The sequence below is a fragment of the Lepidochelys kempii genome, chromosome 9 (genome assembly GCF_965140285.1).
Source record: "Lepidochelys kempii isolate rLepKem1 chromosome 9, rLepKem1.hap1, whole genome shotgun sequence".
Taxonomy (NCBI): Eukaryota; Metazoa; Chordata; order Testudines; family Cheloniidae; genus Lepidochelys; species Lepidochelys kempii.
Genome location: NC_136388.1, coordinates 42,054,068 through 42,079,958, shown reverse-complemented (window position 1 = coordinate 42,079,958; position 25,891 = coordinate 42,054,068). Strand labels below are relative to the sequence as shown.

The 25,891-nt window shown below is 41.8% G+C and overlaps 1 protein-coding gene and 1 long non-coding RNA gene across 14 annotated transcripts in view; one reads left to right on the top strand and one right to left on the bottom strand.

Moving 5' to 3' along the window:
• The window catches only part of PIK3CB (phosphatidylinositol-4,5-bisphosphate 3-kinase catalytic subunit beta), a 185,370-nt gene that overhangs the window by 138,086 nt on the left and 21,393 nt on the right, over nucleotides 1-25,891 (bottom strand). For 6 of the 13 annotated variants that reach the window (XM_073360010.2, XM_073359994.2, XM_073359993.2 and 3 more), the window contains exon 1: nucleotides 11,860-12,013. The exons of 3 other annotated variants lie outside the window; for them this stretch is intronic. The gene's annotated coding sequence lies outside the window, so the exon portion shown is untranslated. Of the gene's footprint in view, nucleotides 1-1,727; nucleotides 2,608-4,689; nucleotides 4,755-11,859; nucleotides 12,014-25,891 lie in introns of those variants that run through there. 4 more of the 13 variants (XM_073359995.2, XM_073360006.2, XM_073360000.2 and 1 more) reach the window with 4 other exon arrangements.
• Nucleotides 12,048-21,980, top strand: LOC140917364 (uncharacterized). Its single transcript, XR_012160815.2, has 3 exons — nucleotides 12,048-12,148; nucleotides 12,768-12,887; nucleotides 17,097-21,980. It is a non-coding gene; the product is annotated as an uncharacterized LOC140917364 (long non-coding RNA).

The window sequence follows — 25,891 nt, the reverse complement described above, 5'->3', positions numbered from 1 at the left end:
AGTGCTCACAAGTGCTGTGTGGTTTGCAGAAGCAGTGGTTTAAGGCAAAAGTGGGGTATGCTGTACCTCTCAGTGCAAAGGATCTGGAATTTCTGTGACTAACCAATGTCAGGGGCCGGATATCACAGGGAAAGGACTCAAAGAAACTCATGACTGGGTTGTACCTATTGTCAACCTGAAAGACAAAGTAAGGGTGGCATAGCCCACAGAGGAGTGCTTGAGTAGCTGAAAGGCGGGTGGTGTGCAGGAATTCACATCCAGCTACCACAAGAGCGCCACTCCCTCTTACTGCAGGCAGAGGCTAACAAGGTGACTCCCAGTCCTGGATACTCCAAGAACCATCCCGGGGGGAAAACTGTCATTTGCCACAAGAATGGCTTGCATCATCGACAGCACCAACAGCAGAATTAAGCATACAGCTGCTGGAACTAGTACAAGATCTGAAGGTGCCATGGTCAAAGATCTCCCTGGTAAAAGAGAAGGCACTGGTTTCAATGGTCCTACCAGAGTCCACAGCACTGCCTCATACAGTGTCAGTGAGTACTGATGCTTATGACCAGACCTCTATTTGGCAATGGAAGACCTTTTTAATCACCTTTTTGTGAGATGAAGAGTGTGGCTGATCAATCTCAGATGGTTTTGAATGCTTTGAGGAGGCCATAGGTGAGAAAAACTATTGACATTTCTCACCCAAAACTGGCTTCAGAGCCATAGCAGCTGAAGGGGCACTCCTTATGGAGGAACATTCTGCTCTCTCATGGTCAGGGTCAGGCCCTGAAGAGGGACGCTTCTCAGACTCCTTTTCTACAGACTACCTATACGCTGTTCGCCATTTCTCACACACACAAAGCAACAACAAGTCTCTTTCCCAAAGCTGTCAACATTCTGTGACAGTTAGCGAAACAAAAGGAGCTCCAGTTAACACAATGTGATTGGAAATCTATTACATATTTAACCTTCTCAGAGTTAAAATTATAGACAAATCATTTCCACCATCAACCTAAAAAGACACTATTTTTTCACTGAATCCCAATATTTGGAAATTAAAAATTTGAATGAGTTTCCTTTCGAAAAATAAAAATAAAAATTATTACAAACATGGAAAGGAGAAACAGAATAGCTCAACAAAGGCAAAAAACCAACAAGGCCCTAATCATCCAATTGTTCTTTATATATTTGCTTTTACACCTACTCAAAGACACAGAAAATCTCAGAATGACCTCCTGATATTATATAACCTAAGAGGCATGAGCTCAATAAAGTGCACTTCTGCAATATTTCTTCAATTAATAATACTCTTACATTATATGGCCTTTCACGACAGACTGTTCATGTCAAACATTAGCACTCGCCGCTATGCGGTAGCAAGTATCAAGGAATTTTGCACATCTGTTAAACTGGAACACAGAACTTTAGTTATTCACTAAAGGTTAACCAGCAAGTCACCGGGCCAAGATCAAATATAAATTCTGCTCCCATCAAAACTTAACTATGTTTTGTTTCTGACAGCTGCCAGAACCCAGTCTGAGTTCAACATACCAGAAATGAAACAATAATAGTGCACTATTATTTCCTTTGGCACTGTGCATCCCAAACGTAATCTAGTAACTTCTCCCTACTAATTAGATCCCTTTACTGAAATCCAGTAATTTGGACAGAAAGTGTTCCATAAATGCAGCCTGGTCTGAAGCTTTCTTCCTAAATAAAGAGTCTAAATACCTACACACCTCTAATCTTTAAGGGAAGTCTATAAAGTCATACGAATACAGAATACGATTAATTTACTCTGCAAGGCTGTTCTCTGAGAAACTGCAACCAAAGTCTGTGTTTTAAAAGATGATCTGCAAAGGAAAAAAGAAATAGGCTTTATGTCCTTTTTTCATTTAGGGACACTAGATTATTTTAATGTCAATTTGCAGCAGATTACCCAGAAAATCTGAGCTCTGATTTGTTAAGACAACTAAGCATAAGACAGCTAAGTTTCCTGACCAGTGAACCTCAGTTCTGACTTGGCCCTCCACAGGTAGATCCATCTCCTTGCCGTTCAATCTTTGACCACTCTGCTGACCTGACAAAAAGGTGTGAATTTTGATATTAGATACATACCTACTACAAACGGATTTGAGACCAGCACCTATTTTTCATTCAGACAGTTAATAAGTGGCCCTGACTTTTGGTCATTACCGGGTTGGGGTTGATTTGAACTGATCACCTAGAGATTTGAGAGACCATGTTCCGTTCCATTCCATCCCCTCAAGCATTTCAATCCCCAAAGAGCGGTTTTAAACACTAAAACTGGTATTTCAAATGATCAAACAGATGGTGGGAAACCAAAGACACATGGAAATAAAGACCTCTTTGAATCTTATGACTGATCACAACCAATGTTCATTCCAATCAAAGTAGAAATAAAGTTAGGACACATCTGCTTACATGTTAATTTGCTTTATGGGACAAAAAAAATCATGTCACTTGAGAAAGAGTACATGTTAAAATATTTGATACTATCAGTTCTAGTGGAGAGACTAAGACAGGAATGTCGCTAACCTCTCACAAAATTTACCTAACTTATCTAAAAACAGAAAGATAAACTCATGGATAATAGTTCTAAATAGAGAGGGTTAATCATTTATATTTGTATTCCCAATTAAACTATTTACACTAAAAAGACATCCCATTTAATACACTAACATTCAAAAATCCAAACATTTTAAATGTAATGGTAAAGGATTTTTTCCTCTTCCTTTTTATGGCTAATTTTTGTAGTGCATCATAAAAGAGTAGATTTTCATTCCCTAAAAGGGCATCTCCTCAGTAAAAGCTCCCAGTCAAAGCAAAAACATTCCAGCTATTACATATTTTACCAGATGTGTTTTTAAAAGTGCCATATAAAAATGCATTAAATTGAGACTATACAGTTCACATTTCAAATGAGGATGAGAAACAATATTCCTAATCTAATACTGTAGTGTATACAAATACTTACCAGCTATTCATGTCTGATATCAGCTGCTGCAACTGAAAGTTTCCATAGCTAAATAATTTAATATATTATTAATAATATTATTTGTATTACAGTAGCACCTAGAGGTCCTAATTCAGACTAGGACCCTGTTGTGCTAGGCACTATGCATACACATAAGACAAAGCCCCTGGATGGACTATCTTAAGATATAAGTAGAGTAAAAGTACTATTATCCCCATTATTACAGATGGGGAACTAAGGCACAGAGAAATGAAATTACTTTCCCAGGATCATACAAGAGGTCTGTGGCACAGCTGGGAATTGAATCCAGATATTCTGAGTCCCAACTCAGTGTCTTACCACAAACTTTCCCACCAATAAAATTAATTTTGAAACCCTAGAAGTAGATTCATCTAAAAGGGCTTGGGAAATCTTACTAAGCATCTTAAATACAATTCTGTTATGATAAAATGGGAAGAGATGAAGGCTTGCATCATATCACAAACATTATTTTGAGGAAACGGAAGAAGATAGAATATGAAGCGATAAAGAATCCTAATTTGATGTGGGAAATGCCCTGGGAATACACATTTTACAGAACTGATTCCAAAAGATGAAAAGCACCTGTAACTTTTGTTGAAGCCAATGAGAAGTCCAGGTACTCAGCAAACCTAAGGACCAAGCCATAAGTCAGGTACATAGTAAGGCGCCAACTCTGCAAAGGAATCTGCATGGCCAGACCAATGCAATTGTGCAGAAATTTGTAACCAATGGGACTCCTCCTTAATCCTTTGAAGAATCAGACAGTAAATCAGGCAAATGGGTAATTATTGCTGTAAAGCAGGTACCGTGATACTTACTTGCTTTAAAGTTCTCATTGCAACTTTTAACTTTAGCAGCTGAATTAATCCTTCATTTACTTTTTTATTTGTTCCATTAATTTACAAATATTTTGTTTTTTCTCTTCTATCTTCTCTAGCCTGCACTTTTTCCACTTTTTTCTTAGGATTAAATGACAAGTACAAAAGTCTCACTACCTTTCTGCTTAATATAACTTTGAATTATTTGATTTTTCTTCCTGTTCATGTAAACCCAACAGCTTGCTCTCACCAAGAACCACTTGCTGATTTATTAGTTTATACTGTGACTTTTTTCCTTTTAATATTATATCCTACTGTTATCCTTCCCCAGCACTTTGGCTCATAAGTACGATATAAATAAACAACATGTAATGTACTATGCCAATTACAAAGTTAATGGACAACTGAAAAACAAAGACCCTTACATAAATTAACTATGAAAAGATATGATCTGATACAGTTCCATGACTTGACCACCCAGACATATTTAATTTGATCAAAAATTTGGTTAAGAGCTACATTTAAAAGTATTTTCTTTCTTAATTTAAGCATTAAAGCCCCAATTCAGCAAAGAACTTAAGCTTATGCTTTTCTTGAGGTCAATGACACTACTCATATGCGTAAGTGCTTTACTGAAACCAGATCTAAACTATCACTTACTTTGCATAAAACACACAATTCTACTATCACCACTATGGCCAGCGTAAAAATTTAAATATTAAAAAAACATTAATGCTTCAATAGTGCCTCAGAGGCAGCCTTGCTTCCGTTGAACCCAGAGGACTGAGAATCATAATGGTTAGTTGGCATTACATAAATCAATACTTCATTTTCTTGATCTATAAAATGGGTATGACCACTTACCTCCCAGGGCAAAGCTTCATCATTGAGTATCTGAAGTATTTTATATGATTCATGAATTGTGGGAACTATAGGAATGCAAAGGATTATTATTAGGATAAAAACAGTTGTGTAGGAATAAGCAGATTATAGCTGTTTTAATAAGGGAGTATTTTCAGAAGTTTTATTAAAAAGAGGGAGATCATCAAAAAGTAGTCAAGAGGTTATTTCTTTTATGTACTTTCTGACCAACTCTCAACAGGTTGATAAATCAAATTTTTCCTATTTTCATTACTAATGTTGGCAGGTAAAACTTTTTGCTTGTGTGTTAGGCAAAAGATTTATGCTTCAGCCGCCAGTTGAAAATCTTCTCAAACCTCACAGACCATTCCTCTTCCTAGCTCAAAAGGTTAGGAATTCATGGAATTTATTTACTACTTTATGTGAACACAATGAACACTAACCACCCCACTATAAACAGTTTAGAGTCATAAGCCCTTTCTTCACATGCAAATAAAAAACAAAATAGCACCTCTTCTCTTCACTCCTTTCCCGCCGTGCCATACCCTCAGTCATTACAAAAAGAAAAATTTTATAGTAATGTATTGTATTACCAGCGCAGAACTCCAGATGATCACGGCCCAAGAGAATCATACTTCATCCTCTCACATTACTTATCTTCCCCTCCCTCACATACACGCGTGCACACACACACCACTCCACCACTCCCTCCAAGTTATTTACTTAATCCCACAAAGTGAAGTCCAATAAGATAGCAGCAAAGACATTTCAAACCTCCACAAGTAAGCCTTATCTCTTTTTAGTACTGTTTGTTGAGTCTCTGAAACTGACTGACTACTTCATACTCCTAGATCAGCTCTATACACATATGCAAGAATCTCTGGATGCTCCCTATCTACTCTTTTTCAGATGGTAGTCTTCCTCTACACTCTTCCTCTTTGGAATCCTTGGTTATGTTCCAACACTGGAGCCAAACTATCTACCCCTTTTCTTGTTGGATGTGTTCTCCCTACCATTTGCCTGAATTACCACTTTATTCCAATGGTTACCAATTGAAAACAAAACTTTCAAAACCTACACAGCCAATTTTACACTTTAATCAACTCAAGCTGTGGGTCCTCAGCTTATCTGAAAATCAGAAACAAGATTTGTCTGCGTCAAGCATCCAAAAGCTGAGGCAGACAAATTTACTGCATGTTTTCTTAAAGTTTTGGCTTCCATGACAAAGCTTCCCTATCCACTCTTGCCTTTTCTGACTAAATAAGCCTGTAGTTCCTCTCAAAGACAGAAGTGATTCAAACTAAAACCACCTCTCCAATATTTCCCTGTGTATGCCACTAGTTTGATTCCACCTCTGCTGAAATCCCCATCGCAACCTTTATTTCTTACCATCTTGTTATATTTACTTCCTTCTTTATAGATACATCTACACAGTAAACAAATAATGACAAAAAACCATCACCAACCACCCACCCCTAGAAGCAAGTCTCAGAACCTGGGTCAACAGACTCAGATATCCTCCCCACTAGGTTTCAGAACTGGTCTCCAATCTGAGGCCAGCATCTACACTGCTATTTTCAGCCCCTCAGCGCAAGCTCAAGCAGTTGACTCAGACTTGCTGCCACAGGTCTTTTTTTTGCTGTGTAGATGTAGCCTACAACTAACGCCCAGCCCAGCTCACCCATCCTCTGCAGCATGCTGCATGAGCAGCAAGCTGCTGATAAAGCTTCACTCAGACATATAATATTCCTATTTTCCAGCAATTCCACTGAATCCCATTCATTTCAGGATTTAGTTCCAAATTGCCCTCACTGTTCTTTAAAGTCCTCTAGGGATTAGCTACAGCCTACTTCATGGAGCTCATCTGTCTCTGCTCCCTCCCCATCTGATACTAGTTTCCTCCCAGACCTTTTCAAAAGCCTCCTTCTCTTTAGAGTCTGTAATACAGAACTATTATTAATCATGTTTATTATGGTACTGCCTAGGGAGTAAGCAAGAATTGAGCCCCACCATGCTAGGCATTGTGGTTCCTGCACCCAAGAGCATACTGTCTAAACCAGGGATCTCAAACTCATATCACCACGAGGGCCACATGAGGACTAGTACATTGGCCCAAGGGCCGCATCACTGACACCTTTTCATATAAAGATACAAAAGCCCCCCAGCCCCAGCCCTTGCATGAGGCCCTGCCCCACCTCTTCCCAACCCCTTCCCCAAAGTCCCCATCCCAACTCCGCCCCCTCCCTGCCCCTATTCCAACCCCTTCCCCAAATCCCTGCCCTGGCCACGCCTCTTCTCCGCCTCCTCCCTTTAGCACATGGCTCCCCGCTCCTTCCCCCTCCCTCCTGGAAAGCGCTAAGCACTGCCAAACAGCTGTTTGGCAGCAGGAAGAGCTTGGAGGTAGGCAGAGGAGCGGGGACACAGCATGCTGGGAGGGAGAGGGGGTGGTGGGTGAGGGGAGCTTTGTGGGCTACAGCAAATAACTCCAAGGGTTGCCGCATCTTTGAGACCCCTGGTCTAAACAGACAGGACAAACAAAGAGTAGGGGAAAGTGGTAGAATACACAAGCAGAGCAAACCACGTAATAACAGCAAACATCATGCAAGTTCCACAGTTTGTTTCTGGGTTTTTGGGGGGGTTAAGATGAAAAAGGATAAGCTACAGGAGGAGTGTAGGGGTGGGGAAATAGGTGGGTTTGACACAGAGTGTGCAGTGAGGCTGAGATGAAAAGACGGGGGGGGGGGGTGTTGGAGCAAACAGCCAATCAGAACAGGGGAGAAAATGTTCAGTCAAAACTGTAGGGGGGAAAAAAACAAAACTTTTCTGTATCTTTCTGCCTCCTTAATTCTGCATTTTATTTCCAGTCTTTGCAGATGATAACTTCCCTCTTAACTGACCTGTTTTTCCCCTGTAATTTATTTAGCTGTACACAGCATTTTAGAACACAGTTTAAACAAAAGATGCAATACCAAATAAAGTTTTATATAATGTTTAGTCTTGTCATACAACAGGAAAATTGTTCTTTGCACTGGAATATACTCAACGATTTTTTGCAAATATACATTTCAACAAATGCAAGAAACATTTGCTATCAGTTATGTTCTGCTACCACAAACACTGTCATCCCTTTACTAAATATAATCTGTACCTTTTAGTTACAAATTATATCACTGTTTAGTTTCTGAACTAGTGCTTTTTTTACTTGAGTTAAAGTCATACAAAAGAACAAAACCATTCTTCTCAAACACACCCTCTATAAAAAGCAACAAAATTGTTTCTGAGATGCACAAAGCTGCTGTTAGTGTTAAATTTTGTCATGAACACAGTAGTTGTGTCACCTAGTGACTACAACACAACCACTAAACTCACATTCATTTCTAACTATGATGGCACCATGCAGAAGATGGAAGCATTCTGGCACTGAGGATCCAGCAACAACCCCAAAAGAAGGGGGAGCTCAATTGGAAATACTTAAAAGGAACCAGAGATGCCCTCAGAACCAAGAAAACTGAATCGGAAAACACTGATCTGCCCATGTGCCCCTTGAATCTATAATGTTTCTTCAACTTCTGTGATAGCACCGGGTCCCCTGGTACAGAGTCCCCTCTAAGCTCAAGTTCTTTTTATCCTTAGGCAGATGCAAAGTTTCCCTAAACATTGGGCCCTAGTGAAACCCTGGAGGTAAGAGGAGCTCAGCACCAACAAAAGCCCAGTTAGCCAAGAACTCAGAGAGTCCATTATTCTAAGGGAAACAACACTGGTCAGCTGAAAAGACAACACCAAAGTCCCTGACAATGAAGACTTCCCAGCACTGATTAACTTTGGCAATGAAGCCAGCTTCTTTGGTGCTGGAGCAACCACAGAACCATACCCTAACTGCTCAGGTGAGTTAGAGCTAGATAACAACATTGATCCTGGCACCAAGGGCTTCTGCTTCCCCATTTAATGGATTTTTGAGGTTGATCTGTCCCTGCCACCCTTGCATAGAAACAGGATCCCAACTTGAGGATGGAGCCAAAGGTCTGGAATGCAGGGCAGTCAAGAGCAGTGGTTCTCAAACTTCTGTACTGGGACTCTTTTCACATAGCAAGCCTCTGAGTGTGACCCTCCCGCTTATAAATTAAAATAACTTTTTAATATATTTAACACCATTATAAATGCTGGAGGCAAAGTGGGGTTTGGGGTGGAGGCTGACAGCTTGCAACCCCCTATCTAATAACCTCATGACCCCCTGAGGGGTCCCGACCTCCAGTTTGCGAACCCCTGGTCAAGAGGAATGCCTGGTGCCAAGGTGCCATAAAGGCACAGCATGCCAAGGAACTTTTCTGAGAATAGGCTCCCCCTGAGATGTAACAGACAGCAGGTACTGTGTGTGACCCCTTGAAAAACTTTTCCAGCTGAGAACCAGGAGACAAAGAGTTTTTATAGAAGGATGTTCCCTGCTGGGTTTTTTCACCTGCATGAGCTCTGTTTTCTCCCTTCCCCTTTTCTGTTTGATTACTCTGTTTACTACTTAAATGCAAGTTAAGACAAGCATACACTCCTTTGTTCAAGACAGGTGTGTTTGACTAGTTTGGTGCTATGTGAGTCTGAACATGTATTTTTAATATCTTACAAGGGAAATTTACAACAACTTTACGCATAAAGCTGTTACGCACATTTTACCATGATTAGGGCCTACCAAATTCACGGCCATGAAAAATGTGTCACAGACCATGAAATCTGGTCTCCACCTGTGAAATCTGATTTTTTTTGTCTGTTTTTACTCTATGCTATATAGATTTCATAGGGGAGACCAGCGTTTCTCAAATTGGGGGTCCTGACCCAAAAGGGAGTTGCGGAGGTGGGGGAGTCGCAAGGTTATTTTAGGGAGGTTGCAGTATTGCCACCCTCACTTCTGTGCTGCCTTCAGAGCTGGGCGGCCAGAGAGTCGCGGCTACTGGCCGGGTGCTCAGCTCTGAAGGCGGCACCCTGCCAGCAACAGCACAGAAGTGGCAATACCATATCATGCCACCCTTACTTCTGCGTTGCTGCCTTCACAGCTGGGTGGCTGAAGAGTGGTAGCTGCTGACTGAGAGCCCAGCTCTGCAGGCAGCAGCGCAGAAGTAAGGATGGCAATACCATACCATGCCATCCTTACTTCTATGCTGCTGCTGCTGCTGGCAGCTCTCTCTTCAGAGCTCAGCTCCCGGCCAGCAGCCACCACTCTCCAACTGCCCAGCTCTGAAGGCAGACAACTCCTTTTTGGGTCAGGAACCCAGAATTACAACACTGTGAAATTTAAAATTTAAATAGCTGAAATCATGAAATTTATGATTTTGAAAATCCTATGACCATTAAATTGACAAAAATGGACTGTGAATTTGGCAGGGCCCTAACCATGATACTACTGATCAGCAAGTTATGAGTTTTCAAATGACACCTCACAAGGCATACCTTGTACAAAGATTATTACAATAGCATGTAGGGTGTGAACACGGGTGCATTCCGTCGCAATGTGCATCTGACTCCAGAAAAAAGAAGGGCATAAAATAAACATTTTGTAAACCTGTTTCTCTCCCTTCAGGTCCTTAGGACCTGGATAGGACATGGTGTCCTGGAGTCAAGCTACAGACAGTCCAAGAATCTAAATGCCACAGAAACTACTACCTACCAACTTTCTAAAACTATGGTTCCCCACACCACATAAAGCCATGTGCCTGCCTGGAAGGAAGCCATAACAGGTTAACAAGAAATTCTTGGTTGGAAAAAAAATCTCTGGGCATGAAGTAAAGACCCCTATGCCTGCAAAAGGCCATAAAACAGAAAGAACTGCAGCAGTTGGAGACTGCATGACCACTTATAAATTTGGCTCAGAACATCTGGTGCTGCAGAGGGCGGGTCACTCAAGTGATCCCAACAGGCACTGTTTTTCTTGAAGGTTCCTGAAGTTCAGGAGCACTAGAGGGAGGCAGTATGAATATGCAGAAGCTACATCAAAGAATTTCTTTTTGAAGTATAAAAGGTAATATTAGGCACTACTAATAAATAACAAATCATAAAAGGACCCTTTTAAATAGCCATCACAGAGTTGAAGTTGCCTTTAAGGTTTCAGAGGTTTTGAAGGAACAGCACCATTCCCCCCTGTCATTTCAAAGGGTACAGCTACACTACAAATGTGACAGCAGCACAGCTGTGGGGCTGTAGCTATGCTGCTGTAGCGTAGATGTTGCCACAGTGATGGAAGAGGTTTTTCCCCGTCACTGCAGTAAATACACACACCCCAAGAGGTGAGAGCTTTTCCATCTATCTACAAGCATCTTCACTGGGACTTGGGGCCACTTAATTTTTGAACTTTAAAAGTAAATGATACTTGTAAGGTTTTAAACAGATCGACACACTGCGAAAGACCTTTCAGATCATGTTAACTCTTAAGTAATCTTATCTTCCCCCTCTCTCTCACAGATCAAACTACTCCCACCTATTTTAATGAGTAATTCAAAGCCATCTGAAGGTTTAGTCCTATGCACCATCTCCTCTCCCCCTAACTGATAAAGACCAAGATGTGACTAAAATTCACCAGTGCCAGGAAGAGGGCAGATATCTGACTATCGTGTCTGTTGAGCAACTCCAGTGTTGCAATTTTTTTTAAGGAAGCTGAAAAATGCCCTTTTCCTCTCCCCGTCCCCTGCACACTCGCTCGCTGCTACCACCGGGAAAACAGGGAAGGGAGCAGCCACTACCCTGCAGAAAGGATCTGAGCACCAGCTGGAGAAGGGATTGAAAACCAGCCCTAGATCTGCCAAACCTGGGCGGGAGGGAAGAGAGGAAGGAGGCTTCATTGTGTCACTTGTGAGCTCTCCCCCGGGGGGGGGGGTAGGGAAGGAGGGAGGGGGGCCTCGCCCCACTCCCCCGTTTGTCTCTGTAGCGCAGCGAGACACTGCTGCAGCCACTTCTCTCGTTCACACCGCCCTAGCTCCGCGCCCCGGCCCTCAGCAAAGCCCAAGCTCGGGTAGGAACCGTCCACACGCCGCGCCGCGGCGGCAGCTTCCCTCCGGGCAGTCACCGCCAGCCGCAGCCCAAGCGCGGTCCCGGTCGTTGGGGGGCGGGGGGCGACGTTGCACTCACACGCCGTTCCCGCTCTCACACGGACACGCACAAGGTCCTCTCCGCCCGCCTCACGCAGTCACTCACCTGCCCAGGCAGAGGCGGCGGCGGCAGCAGCTGCTGCCTCTGAGCCGCCGCCTCCCAGCCAGCGCGGCAGCAACTGAGTGGCCCGTTACCAGTAACTCACATGGAGCCGCGAGGCCTCGGCATACGTACGCGCGGACACCCTAGAGCCGAGGTGAGAGGGAGGGCGGTTTCCTAGGCAATAGCTGCCCCCTAACTTCGCCACGCCCCCCCCCACCAGCCCAGCCAATCCGATTGCGGCTTGCGATCTCAGCCTCGGTTGGCTTCCTGCTCGCGCATGCTGACATCGCAGGTAGGGGGGGAGGCCTCAGGCTGGGCGGGGGGCTTGCCCCTGACGTGCAACGCACGGTGGGGGAAGGGAAGCGGTCGGGGAGAGTGGCTTGCGCCATGGGTGGGCGGGTGAGGCCGAGGGGAGGGGCCCGGGCAGGGTGCGCTGGGATAGGGCTGGGCGAAGGAGCCCTGGCAGGGAAGGTGGCCCCTGGGCTGCAGGGGGCAGGGAGGGGCGAGAGGCTGTTTTCGCACCCGCTGCGCTCGTCTGTCAGAATGTGGACGGCTCCCCAGTATGTGGGCACCTGCATCGCTGGAAAATAGGGGGCGGTGGCAACGATCCGTAACGCGCTCGTCCTGCTTCAGCCTGCCACGCCCGTCAGCAAACCCCAGCATTAGTGAGCTGTAGCTCACGAAAGCTCATGCTCAAATAAATTGGTTAGTCTCTAAGGTGCCACAAGTACTCCTTTTCTTTTTGCGAATACAGACTAACACGGCTGTTCCTCTGAAAGCTACCCAGCAGTTACAGCACCCGAGCCCCCAGCCTAGGACTTGGCAACGCACCCATGGAGGAGTGGACTGGGATTTGAGCTGCTCACTTGCTGTGTGATAGAAAACTAATGAGTTTGTTTTCATTTTAACAGCTTTCCTGGAAATGACTGGATAAGTGCCAAGTCCAACTTTGAGTAATAGGCTTACAGCCATTCTCTGACACCTGCTCTGGCCACAACACTGTAATTGTTTCCTGAGCACAAAACAAGAGGGTAAAAAGATCTTACTATTCCTTATTTTGATCATACTATGTGTGAAGTTGGCCCTAGGTTTTGCAGGGTCCTCTGTGAAGTGACTTAAAAAGTTGCCCCAGTTCTCTTCCACGAGAGGAACTGTACTCAGGTGCCCTCCGACTTGCAGTGTCCCTATCTTCCCTCACACCCCCCCCCCAATCTTGGTAATTCACAAGTGACCCTAGAAGCAGCACGGGCCTGTGGACAGCAGAGGTGGCAGAGGCCCATGGAAACACAGAGTCCTATAGTCCTGGTTACATACTGGTGGCAAGTCTCCCCTGAGACCAAAAATAGAGCAGCTGCTATGGGTGGTGTTACTTAAGGGGCAGCCTTGATTGTAGAATAGTATTACTGTTTTTTGTGCTGACAGGGTTTTGTTTTTTTTTATGTAGGGAGACTGCTTCCATTACTTATTCATTGTAGCAAAACTTCACATTATAAATACATTCTGTTATTGCTACTATTGAACAACTCATCTTAAGTTAGTATCCTCTCTGAGGGCATCTCTGGAAAACTGCAAGTTACATAATATATTATTTAAAGGGTGCCAGCCTCCCATGCTTGCATCTTTGCAGTGAGGATTCTTACAAATTAGGGCCATATTTTAAAAGATTGAAAGAGGTCATCTTCTATGTTCACACACAGCTAGGAAAGGTTCTTAAAAGAAGAGCAATTTGAAATAGCTTTGGAAAATAGCAGGGAAGGTTTTATTACAGTAGCTTCTTTCCCTTCAGCAGCTGATCATTTCCATACTAAATCCTCATTTTAAGAATCTTATAACAGAACGGTTACAGAAAATTATGCTGAAACTAATAAATGCCACTGAAAGGACTTAAAAATAGGCAAACTGTTTTTAAAGACAATCAAAGGAAAGGACATTTGAATGTTATTTTTGTGTACCTATAACCTCATGAAATACACATGCTGTTCCTGTGTACCTATAACTCCGATAAATTGAATTTTGCACACAGTGAGCCTTCTCCCACTGAGGTCAATACCAAAATTCCTATTGACTTCAATAAAAGCAGAATGAAGCTTTAGTACATTACTTTTTCATATTTAAAATGGAATACAGTCATGGTAAGCATATTAAAAACACTTCCTTAGTGTAGTAATCACACATTATATGATTTTTTTTTCATTTTTCAGCTCTGAAAATAAAAAGACTGGTCAATTTCACTTTTACTTCTATTCAATTTCACTTTCGGATACTCATGCACTAACAATGCATAATGTTAGGGTTGGCAAAATTGTAACAGAATGTTTTCCCACTCCAAGATTTTGGGAAGAATGAGAAACTTCACTCCCCACGCTCTCCAGTTAACCTAGGTATTGCATGGGAGATCAGCAGATGATGCAATATTTAGGCAAAATGTCAAGTTATACATGAGTCAATAATAGAGCTTGCCTACTATGTGTCAGATTTTTGCACAACCTTACTCTTCGTTGTTTGTATGAATTAATAGTTCCTGTGAGTGCTTATTTTCAGTTCCTTTAGGACTATTTAATATCATAGATAAAATGTAAGCATTCTTTCTGAATATCATGATCTTAAATAATATGTAGGAATATGATAGACGCTTCTGTATAGAAAAAAATATCTGCTATATATTTTAAATGAAAAAATCTCATCAGGTAAGAGTTTTGATCATACAGATACTTGTCTCTCCATAGGTCAAGTTGTCACAGCTAACACATGCACTTTTGCTCACCACCCTATTTCATCCAAATCAAACCAATCCATCTGAGTTTTTTTGTGTTTCTCTACCAAAGGAGATTTGTTTCCAAAAGCTAGATAGCGTGAAAAGTTAGCAATATTTGACTCTTTGAGAACTGTTTTACTTTATTATTTGAAATATTAAATCTCAAACATCTGTTTAGAAACTCAATGTTTGGGTTGTTAGTTGGCATTAGTGATACTTTGTAGTACTTTGACTGTTTTTGGAAAGGCTGGGTGGAAATTATTTAGAAAACACTTATTTATTCTGGCTTTTGCAAATTTTAGGTTGTTCTGCATGTGCCAATGCAGTTTTTATAAGGTGCAAACCAGCTGTGGTTTTCCTGAATCTTTAGTGGACTGACCAAGGGGGCTGGGATTCTTGAACTCTAGTCTTCACTCTGCCATCCTCTGACTTTAATTATGATATTTTGTAGCTGAACAGTATCTGTTATCCACAGAACTCAAAGTACATTACAAAAAACCTAATACTGGGGAGGCAGTTACCATTATACTTATTTTACACATGTGAATCAACTTTAGTGGGGTTACGTCCCCATGGAGATCATACATGATTGAGGTCCTAGATGGTAAGCTCTTTGGAGTAAAGACTGTTTTAATTTTGTGTCTATATAGCTCCAAACACAGTGTCAGCTCTTAAAAAAATAATAAGAGTATTGAAGAGGTCTCAACCACTAGGCCTTTGATCAAGACATGAAGATACTTGGAGTTATAACAGGTCACCTTCTTGTGATATTGTGATACTTGTCATAAATTCCTATCTATCACGAATGGTGCACAGAGTGGCAAGGGCCTGGGACAGAATTAAAGTTGTTTGGAGTATTTTAAATCTGCATTTTTTTCTCTCCACTACTTGGGAGAGAGAAAAAGAGGAGGTTTTAAATGTAACCTTAACTTTCAATTTCTTAATTTTCAGTCTGTTAATGTTTCCTCCCATCCCCAGCTATTCTTACATACAACAACAATGTAACAAAAGTTTTGTCCGGGAATTTTGTATCTGAATTATGTCTCCATGTAAAATGTCCACCTAGGGCACATTTTTGGACACTGAGAACATGTCATACTTTCAGGTGAAGGATGATAGAATACATGCTTTGTACTCACATTACTTTAGCAAAGACAACTGAGAAGGGAAAAGGAACTGCTTTACCAGGTAAAGGCACAACACACAAGGTAAGTTTGCAGCTAGTACGAAAGTACTGAAGGGATAGATGCAAACACCCTACAAGAAAAGAACACAAAAAATAGAGGATGCAAGACAGTTGACAGTAAGCAAAAAGAGATGGGGGGAATCAACCTAATGTACTCAGAGAAGTATCCAAAACAACAGCTACATAGTAGGATGGAAATCCTTAGAAAATAATTGGGGCCAAGCAAAACTAAAATGTAACTGTGAGAGGCAAACAAGATATTATCTTACTTTATTGTTCCCACCATATCACAAAAAACAATCTTCATGGGGTAATCTATGCACAGGCACTTTTTTGAAAAAGTACCAGATAACTTCAGAGCTCCGGTGAATATTTTTTTTCTCCTGAAAAAATACGTTCTATCCAAAGCTGCGAGAGTACAATTTTGAGAGTATAATGACTATTCTGTTTGCCACACAGTCACTCCTTTATCAGTATGGCATCTACTGTAATACATGTACGAGCTTTAGAACTCCTTGCGTATGAAAAGTAATGTGACAGACTCCTAATATAGTAGTGAGGGGCTACCCAATTCCGCACAATTTTGGATTTTAGGAATCTGTCAAAATGAGATGTACAAAACTAGTTTGAATTTGCAACCCTTTTCCCTGTATTTTAAACTTTTTTCCTTAGCTGTATTAAAGAAAAGATTGTGAACCTACATGATATTTGGAAAAGAAAAGGAAAACCATCTGTAAAAGCTAAGCTGAGACAAGTTGTGCCCTAAAGTATATGCACTTATATAGATCCTGTATTATTTTTTTTTGTTGTTCAATTTGCCTCTTTTCCCCTCTGTACTCCTCGCTCCCTCCCCCTCTCAGTTTCTGTCTGTCACTGCTTCCGCTCAATTCTATTTTACCCATAGATTTTCATTAATTTTTTCTCAACCTTTTCCCTCTTCCTACCCTGTTCCACTCCATAGAACTGAAAACAGATAAATTTTATGTATGCGTGTGTTCAAAGTTAGATAAAATGAGTTCACCTATCCTTAACAGTAATGTAGGTGGAAAGAGAATTTAGGATTTGAGCTCTTTCAGGTTGATCCATTAAGGAGAGCTGGCACAGGCATTGGTTTCAGATAAGTATACTTTACAGCCTTTGAAATGGCTACTTTACCCATAGGGTTGGTATGACTTCCCCTTTTGAGTAAGGGTTTTAGCTACCCTTCTGTCATACACTCATGTCCCATCTTGTTAAATATGTTCTATGGTGGCCAGCACTTCTTTTTATTTGTTTCTATCCTTTCTTTCTCACTCTCAGAACAGAATGCAAGAGACAACAGCACATAAAGGAAACACCTAAAGGAAAACATCAGTTTGCAGAAACAGGGCAATGCTGGAAACAAGGAGTGAACTAATTAAAGAGGAGATTGAAACAAAGGTTTTCCCCTTCAAAGGTGCTCTGCAAGTGATTTTTTTTAAATTGAACTTGTTCCCTTTTTTACTTAGAAAACTTTTTCCTTTAATAAAGATTGTTCTGCTCATTATCTTAAATGCCAGGAATATCAACTCTGCTCTTCCCTAGTTTTGCTGTAAGATCCACTTGATATCTCAAAGAATGTACATTGTTAACTCTTACACTCTAACTTAATGGATGGAAGATGGTGAATCTTTACTGTTTTGGAGAAAGAATATTGTTAGTGATTCAAGTTAAAAAGGTGTTAATGATAACAAAAAAGAATTAAACAGTCATCAGACATATTTCCTGTTATTTCAATCTTGGCCTATGTTTTCCAAACATGCGTGCCTGAAGCTCAGTGCCAAAAACCATATTTAGGCTCCTAAAATAAAAGTGGTGATAGGTACTACAGCTCCTAGTGACTTCAGTATGTGAAGAGAGGATATTCATGAAACTACAGAAGAATTCTGTGTATGAGGTCAAAATATTGCAACAGTTTGTAAGTGATGTGATAAAGCAGCAGCTGGATATGGGTAAGAGACTATAACACCAAATTCAACACAAAACACAGCCTATAAACAAAAGAGATCATAACGGATTATTTCCCTCTGTATGATAATTTTAAAACAATGTGATGGCCATGACCATTATGAGTCTGAGTGTACAGTTAAAATGCTAATGGATATGAAAAGGGAAACTTGGCAACCAGTAGAACACAGATTTTTTTTTTAAACCAAAATGTAATTTAGAAGGTATACTGTACAGTTGTTATGTGCTGGTCTCTTCTTACCCTTGCACTACCATGTGTTCCTATTATAAGCTTCTCTTTGTTTCTCACAGCTAATACAATGGGGGGGGGGCAATGGCAAATAATGGGCTGAGTGCCAACAGACTGAAAATGCAGATGTCAGACAAAACGGATATACAGCTTGGCTAACGAAGCCAGAGCCTGCAGCAAGAAGTTGTCAATAGTGCTTTGCAATATCAAGTTATTTAACATTTACAAAATTCACTGCAAAAATTTAGTGTTAATGCAACATCATTGTTGAGAATTTACAGTATCTGCAAAGGAGACAGGAAATTCAGACTACTACAACTTTACCTGTAACAAAATGCTCAGCAGCTCAGGTTGCTATGTGTACGTCATTCTGGTGCTCCAGTCACTCAGCTGGCTTGCCATTGAATAGAGTGTCCAATTTAAGGTCTCCAGCTTCATATTCAAGCTCTCAGTGGAATCAGCCCAAGCAACTTGAGAAATTGCCTCTCCCCCTGAGTCCTTGACCTCTCATGCCAGCTGCAGTCCACCAGAAATATCAGACTGTCAACCAATAGCTCCTAAAGCTTTCAAAACAGCCTAAAGCATCTAAATTTCTAATCTGGAACTAAGGCAGAGAGTAGATTCCTCCGGAATGCTGCCAACCTGGATTGAGGCCTACAGCCATGCTGATACCGTCCAATCATTTGACGGAGATGCCAATTCAAATTTTTTGGTGAAAGCAAACAACTGCCTAGCACTGATTATTATTATTTTTATATTCCAGTAGCCCCAATCAGATCAGGGGTAGGCATCCTACAAACATATTAAAAGATTGAGGTTTCCCTGAAGAGTTTACAAACTAAATAGACAAATCAGATGAAGAGTGAAAGAAAAGGAATTGAGCACACAAGCTGTAATCAGTGATAAGAGGCTATGTGATGTTAACTACATATGTTTTTTAAAACACTATTTTCTTGTTTTTTAAAATAAGAATTTGGGAATACGGTGAGGGGGGAAGGAGATGATGTAACAGAAGCACACAAATAGCAGGAAAAGGAAGGAAGAGAGGAAAAGGGAGAGAAATACAGGAAGGATGGAGGGGAACACTGAGGTCAGTTTTCTAGGTATGAAAGGAACAATTGCAGGTTGGTTGCTGCAGGTTGAAGCAGCAACCCATGATCAATGGAATCAAAATCTGCTGAGAGGTCCAGCATGAGAATAAATGCCAGTTGACCTCAAATTAACGAAAGATAATTCATGACCATGACAAGGGTCATCCCAATGGAATGCTGGAACCCAGAATGGAATCTGCCAGGGTGGTGGTGTCCAGATGCACATGGAGTTGACAAGCTTTGCCCTCTCAACCACGTCTCCAAAGGTGGTGAAGTTTAAGATCTTGCAGGATTGAATAGTAAGTACTGCCACATCAAAGGAAAGTATCTTGAAGAGGGGTTAGACCTTAGTGTGTTTAAGAATTGTCAGCACCCTCTCCTTGCTTAGTGAGGTGTTAGCAGTGCCTCTCAATACTGATACCATGACTACCATGGGTGACACTTGCTTTGAGACACCAATGTGAATAGGGATCAGGACCACAAGTGATGGCCCTCAAGAAACCAAGAGGGCAACAGATGCATCCATCAGAAAACAAATTTATGTTTAATTATGAAAGCAAATGTCCCTCAAACAGAAATGCCAGAGACCACCCTAGAACTAAACAGCCTTTGGGTGCCATCATAATATAAATATTTACAAATAAAAATAATAATAATCTACTTAAAACATCTCACAGCAGTCATTTGAAGAAATTACAAACAGGCAGACCAGAATAATCAGATTGTGCAAAGGACTAAGACTCCAAATGGCTGAGGACAAGTAATGTTTTTTGGCCTCAGTCACAGCTTTTTTGTACGTTTCTTTTCAACTCCAAATGACTCCTCTGTTAAATCCCCTCCCATCTACACACCAACCATTTCAGCTCCTGGGGATTACTTTTAAAACTTGGTGGTCTCCAAGCACCAGATACAACCAGGGTGCAGTGAGAGGCCAGCAAGCTGAAAGCCCCTGCTAACAACTGATAGCAGCTGTTAGAGTGAGCTGATTGACACCCTATTTTGAAGGGGAGAACAGATACTATTCTGTGTTTGTACAGCACCTAGTGCAGTGGGATCCTGGACCATGATTAGGGCTCCTAGGGGCTTCAATAATATAAATAATAAGATATACCTTGATCTCAGTTTCTGTGGGATCTTTAGTATTACACATGTGCAGAAGCCAACTTTCAATTGCTCATAACTTTATCACACACTTTTTTCAGTCTTGGTTGTGACCATACACTTCAGTGGCTTTTGACTTACCATTTTTCAAAGTCACTGTGTAATGAAAGTGGTGGACATTTTTCTTCTGAAGGAGAATGTGTATATTTTTCACCATTGCAGAACTCAAAATTGATAAAAAGATTTTATCTTACATGGCATGAGCCTTTAAACTGTCCCAAAAATTTAAAGATGTGCCATCATCTGAAAGATTTCAAGTCACTTAAATACTTTTATGTTGCCGTAAATATTTAAAGCACTTATAAGGGTGTCATTTTCAGCATATGCTGTGACTTAAATGTTTATGGCAACTTAAAGATTATTTTTTAACTCCTAGCAAATTAAATGCAAAAAAAAAAATGTATGAAATGTTAAGGTTGTACAGTTAAACTAATCAAAAATTTGGAAATGCAAAGTTAAAGGTGCCAATCACTATGCTAACTCAGTTATGTTACATGTACTGTGTATATACTATACAGCATTTTCGGTTTGTGGTTTTTGTTAAATGTATATGTTAATGTGTTACTGTTTATGTCAGTAAATGTATAGCATAATACATACAAGAAGTTCAACACAGCTGGGGCAGCATTGCTAGTGGAATCCAAATTCTTGCATTCCTGACTTTCAGTTACTTCAACTGAGCAGCCTGACAGTGTGGTTATTTATGGTCAGAAACAAAAGTGGCACTTCCTCAAAAGATTTGCTACCTGGGTATATTTGAAATTTATTTTAATGATAGAAATAAGTGTTTACTGCCTTTTTTTAAAAAAAAATTATTTGGTTAGCCTTGCAGAGCCAATACAGCCAAGAGAGATTGCACTGGATTATTGTTGGATTCAAGCACCATGTAGGGAATTGCTAACTAAAATGCAGAATCATTACTTCAAGTGATGCACAAACTAGAGAAAACACAATTTCACCTCAAGCTGAGAAACCAAGCTTGATGTTAAAAAATAATATATATTTACTTGTAAAATAAGCAAATTAAGGACCTGATCCTGCAAGTTGCTGAGTACCCTCCACTCCTGTTACCATTCAGCAACTTGTCAGATCAGGCCTTTTGTACAGATATCTTTGATGGTGTGTAAACATGGAACCCTACAATATCCTGTTCACAGAATGACATTGTAGTGTATAACCTCACTTTAATATTTAACCCATTTTTTTATGTAATCTTCCTATCAGTCATTATCTCAATTCAGTTGCTCACATGTAGTGACTGAACTCATACTCAGTTCCAACATTCCTGTGCAGCACTGGGAATAGCTGCATTGTTAGAGTTTCCGTTCTTTGGATGAGATATTAAACTGAGGTCCTTTGTGTTATTTCTGCTGATTGTTCTAACTGAAGTTAAAGATCCCATGACACATTTTGAAAACGTAGCTAGCTTATTTATTCTTTTACTAAAAACCGGTTCTAATGTCCAGCAGATTCTAATGAGTTAGCTATTTCTGAAAGTGTAATAGATGCCATATCTGCCTAAACTTGTACAACCAATAACTAGCTTATCACTTCTGGAATATGTTGACTGTGAAAGGTATTATAAGAAAATCAAACGCTATTCTTTAAAATTAATTGAGTGACAGTACTGTGACTGGTTTCAGAGTAACAGCCGTGTTAGTCTGTATTCTGTATTAGTACTGTGACTGAAATATGTAATATTTTGTTATAATTATAATGTAGAGTTTTAAACAATTATAAAAGGATAATAAATAACTTGTGATAACATTTACAGTGGACCGTTTTCTGACACTCTTACAATAAATAGTACCTTACTCCTTGAGATAGGAGCAACCCCACTGAAGTCGATGAGATTTCTCATGTGCTTAAAGTTATGTTTATGTCCCTTGTTGAGGCAGAGCTGACATGAGTAAGGACTTGTCTACACTGGAAAGTTTTTTTTTGGTATAACCTAACATGCAAATTTAAATCAGTATAGTTAGACCAGTGTAATGCCCCCATGCAGACATTCTTATTCCACTATCAGTGCATTTTTTCAGTTTAATTTATGTCACTCTGGAAGAGGTTTAATCTAAACAAACATAAATAAATAAACAAACCCATTCTTATACCAGAATAGGAGTGCCCATATGGGAGGGTTACAGCAGTATAACTATATTGGTGTAAGTGGTAAAACTTTCTTGTGTTGACAAGGCTGGAGGATGGCAGAATCCAGCCCATTATTCTCCTATCCAAATGGTAACAGCATACAACATTCCTCATTACTAGGTCACCTTATTGACTGTTGGAAAACAATGTCTAGTTATTAAAGGGTGTGTGTGCTGTCAATTAAAATAAAACCTCAGGAAACATAACAACAAAGCTAAACTGTCCAATAGTTTTCAACTTAAACTATAGCGTAGTTTATCCAAGGGTAGCATAAAAAGATGTTTTTCTGTTGTCAGTATATTCTCCTCTGCTGGGACACACGTTTTATATCTCCCAGGCTAATGGTTTATTACTACTCTTAGCAAAGGGCAAAAAACTAGACAAGAGATTAATAGTAGAAACTAGAACACAAATTAAGGATTTTAAAAGAAAACACTTTTTTCCTTTCTTCCTTAAATCTGTTTTCTAGCCTATGCCTTTTCATTAAGACCATTTTGATCATATGGAGAATTTTATATTTTATATTTCTCATGTGATTCAGTGTTTTGAAAAGTTAACAGAGTAATAATCAAATCATATAAATGAAGATATATATGCTTGGTAAATGAACAAGGTAATCAATCACATCCACAACTTGCAAAAACAGACTCATCTCTGAATTTGGCCTTGCATGAGTGTGAACTGGTGTAACATGCACCTTCTTTCAGTCTGCTTAGGGCCTTATTCTCCTGTCACCCACACCACCATTGTAAGTCAGCAATAACCACAACACAAGATATGCACAGAGGTAAAACTGATGTAAGAGAGAAGACTCATGGCCATAGGAGACATAAACCCTATGTAAATTACACCAGCTTAGTCTCTCTTAGATTCAAATGGACTTATTGATGTGTAACTTGCACATTACCTCTGAATTTGGTCAAAGTGCCACTCGTTAATCATAAAGACTTCCTCAAACACAAACCTTCCTTTATGTTACCTGAACTGCGTGTGATGTGCAAAGCCAGAAGGAAGTAAAGGTGACAAGTTTAAATTACAGCTACCATAAATATAGTTATCACATTCACTCTTCATTTACCAAATTAAAACTTAACAATTGGATAACTTTCATCTTCCTGTGATCTAAGCTGGTTAATATACTCTACTTTACTAGGATCTAATATCAAAAAGCTGCTAGAGGCCAATAAACTACACTGATTGAAAAGTTCATTATATGTAGGGCCCTTTGTTTTCAGTTTTTACCAAAAACCAGCAAAAATTCTCAGGTTTTGAAAAACCCAGTTTTTAACCATTTTAACCCAAATTTTGTAAGTGCCAGAATTCCCTGGGCCTGGTTCCCACTATGTACCGTCCAGGCTAAACAGCAAAGTACACCTGTGCAAGGGAAGGTAACTCTTGGTTGGTGGCTGCTGCAGATTTGCACAGGGAGCCTGGTCCCAGCACCCAAGACTCCTGAACACTGCTGCGATTGGCCCACTGGGAGCAGAAAGCTGCACCCAATAAGTACTGGACCCTGTCCACTTCCCTGCTGAACAAAGCCCCCTCACTCCTGGCCCCACCCTTCAGTGTGAACGCAGGGCCCATCCACCTTCCCCTCATCCCCACCCCCCTCCCTGATGCCCCACCTTGAGTGCCAGGCCTCCCTGTCCCCCTCACACTGACTCCCATGAATACCCGGCACCCTCTCCCACCACATGCTGTCCCCATCAGTATCAGACACCCCATCCTCACCTGCCCCTGTGAGTAGCTGAGCCCTTCAGCATTGCCTGGGGATATGTCACTGTCAGGAGAGGAGCCTCAGGGAACAGAGCCCCATCTGCTTCCCCCACTGGAGAGAGCCCCCTCCTGACTCAGCTCTTCTGAGGAGTGCACAGCGCAGGGAGGAGGGTAGCGGCAGCCCCCCTGCTTCTGGCGAATGTGTGTCTCAGGGTACATCTACATAGAGATAAAACACCCATGGCACAGCTGTGGGGAGCCCAGGTCAGCTGGCTTGGGCTGCAGGGCGAAAAATCGCTGTGTAGACATTCAGGCTCAGGCTGGAGCTTGAGCTCTGGGACACTCCACCCTCTAGGACAGGGGTGGGCAAACTACGGCTCGTCAGGGCTTTGGATCCGGCCAGCAGGATTGCCACCTCCATAGCACCACAAGCCCCACACTGCTACTGGAAGCGGCCGGTACCATGTCCCTGCGGCACCTGGGGGAAGGGAGACAGAGGGCTCTGAGCACTGCCCTCACCTGTGGGTACCTCCCCCCACAGCTCCCATTGGCCAGGAACGGAGAACCGAGGCCAATGGGAGCTTCGGGAGAGGTACCCACAGGTGAAGGCAGCACGTGGAGCCCTCTGTTCCCCGTCTCCCAAGGGCTGCAGGGACGTGGTGCCAGCAGCTTCTGGGAGCGGCATGGGGCCAGGGCCAGGGCCAGTGCAGGCAGCCTGGCTCTGGTGCACGCTGCTGCCACCATAGAGCCACTCCAGGTAAGTGGCGCCAGGCCGGAGCCCACACCCCAAACCCCTCCTGCACCCTGCACCCCAACTCTCTGCCCTGAGCCCCATGCCGCATCCCTCCTGCACCCCAACCCTCTGTCAGGTACACAGGAAAAGCCCCGGGAAATTTTGAATTTCATTTCCTGTTTGGTCAGCATGGCGAACTCAGCAGCACAGGTGACCATGCAGTCCCAGAATCGCAAACGAGCTCCAGCATGGAGCGAACGGGAGACACTGAATCTGATCACTGTATGGGGAGAAGAATCTGTTCAGGCCGACCTCCAATCAAAAAGAAGAAATGCTAATATATATATGCCAAAATTGCACAGGGCATGGTGGACAGAGGCTACATCAGGGACACACAGCAGTGCCAGTGAAAGTTAAGGAGCTCAGGCAAGCCTACCAAAAGACAAAGGAGGCAAATGGTCACTCTGGGTCAGAGGCCCATACATGCCGCTTCTATGATCAGCTGCATGGCATTCTAGGGGGGACCCTACCACTACCCCACCACTGTCCATGGACATCTGCAAGGGGGGAGTCTCAAGCAACAGGGAGGAGGATTTTGTGGATAAGGAAGAGGAAGAGGAGAATGCGCAGCAGGCAAGCGGTGAATCCATTCTCCCCAGCAGCCAGGACCTTTTCATCACCCTGGAGCCAATCCCAGATTCTGAAACCAGAGAAGGCAGCTCTGGTGAGTGCACATTTGTAACTACAGGACAGGGTTTAAAAGCAATAGTGTTTAATGTTTGATTTGCCCTGAAGAATTGGGGTGCATTCACAGCCAGTACAGCTACTGGAAAAGTCTGTTAACATGTCTGGGGATGGAGCGGGAATCCTCCAGGGACATCTCCATGAAGCTCTCCTGGAGGTACTCTGAAAGCCTTTGCAGAAGGTTTCTGGGGAGGGCTGCCTTATTTCGTCCTCCATGGTAGGACACTTTACCACACCAAGCCAGTAGCAAGTAGTCTGGAACCATTGCAGCACAAAGCATGGCAGC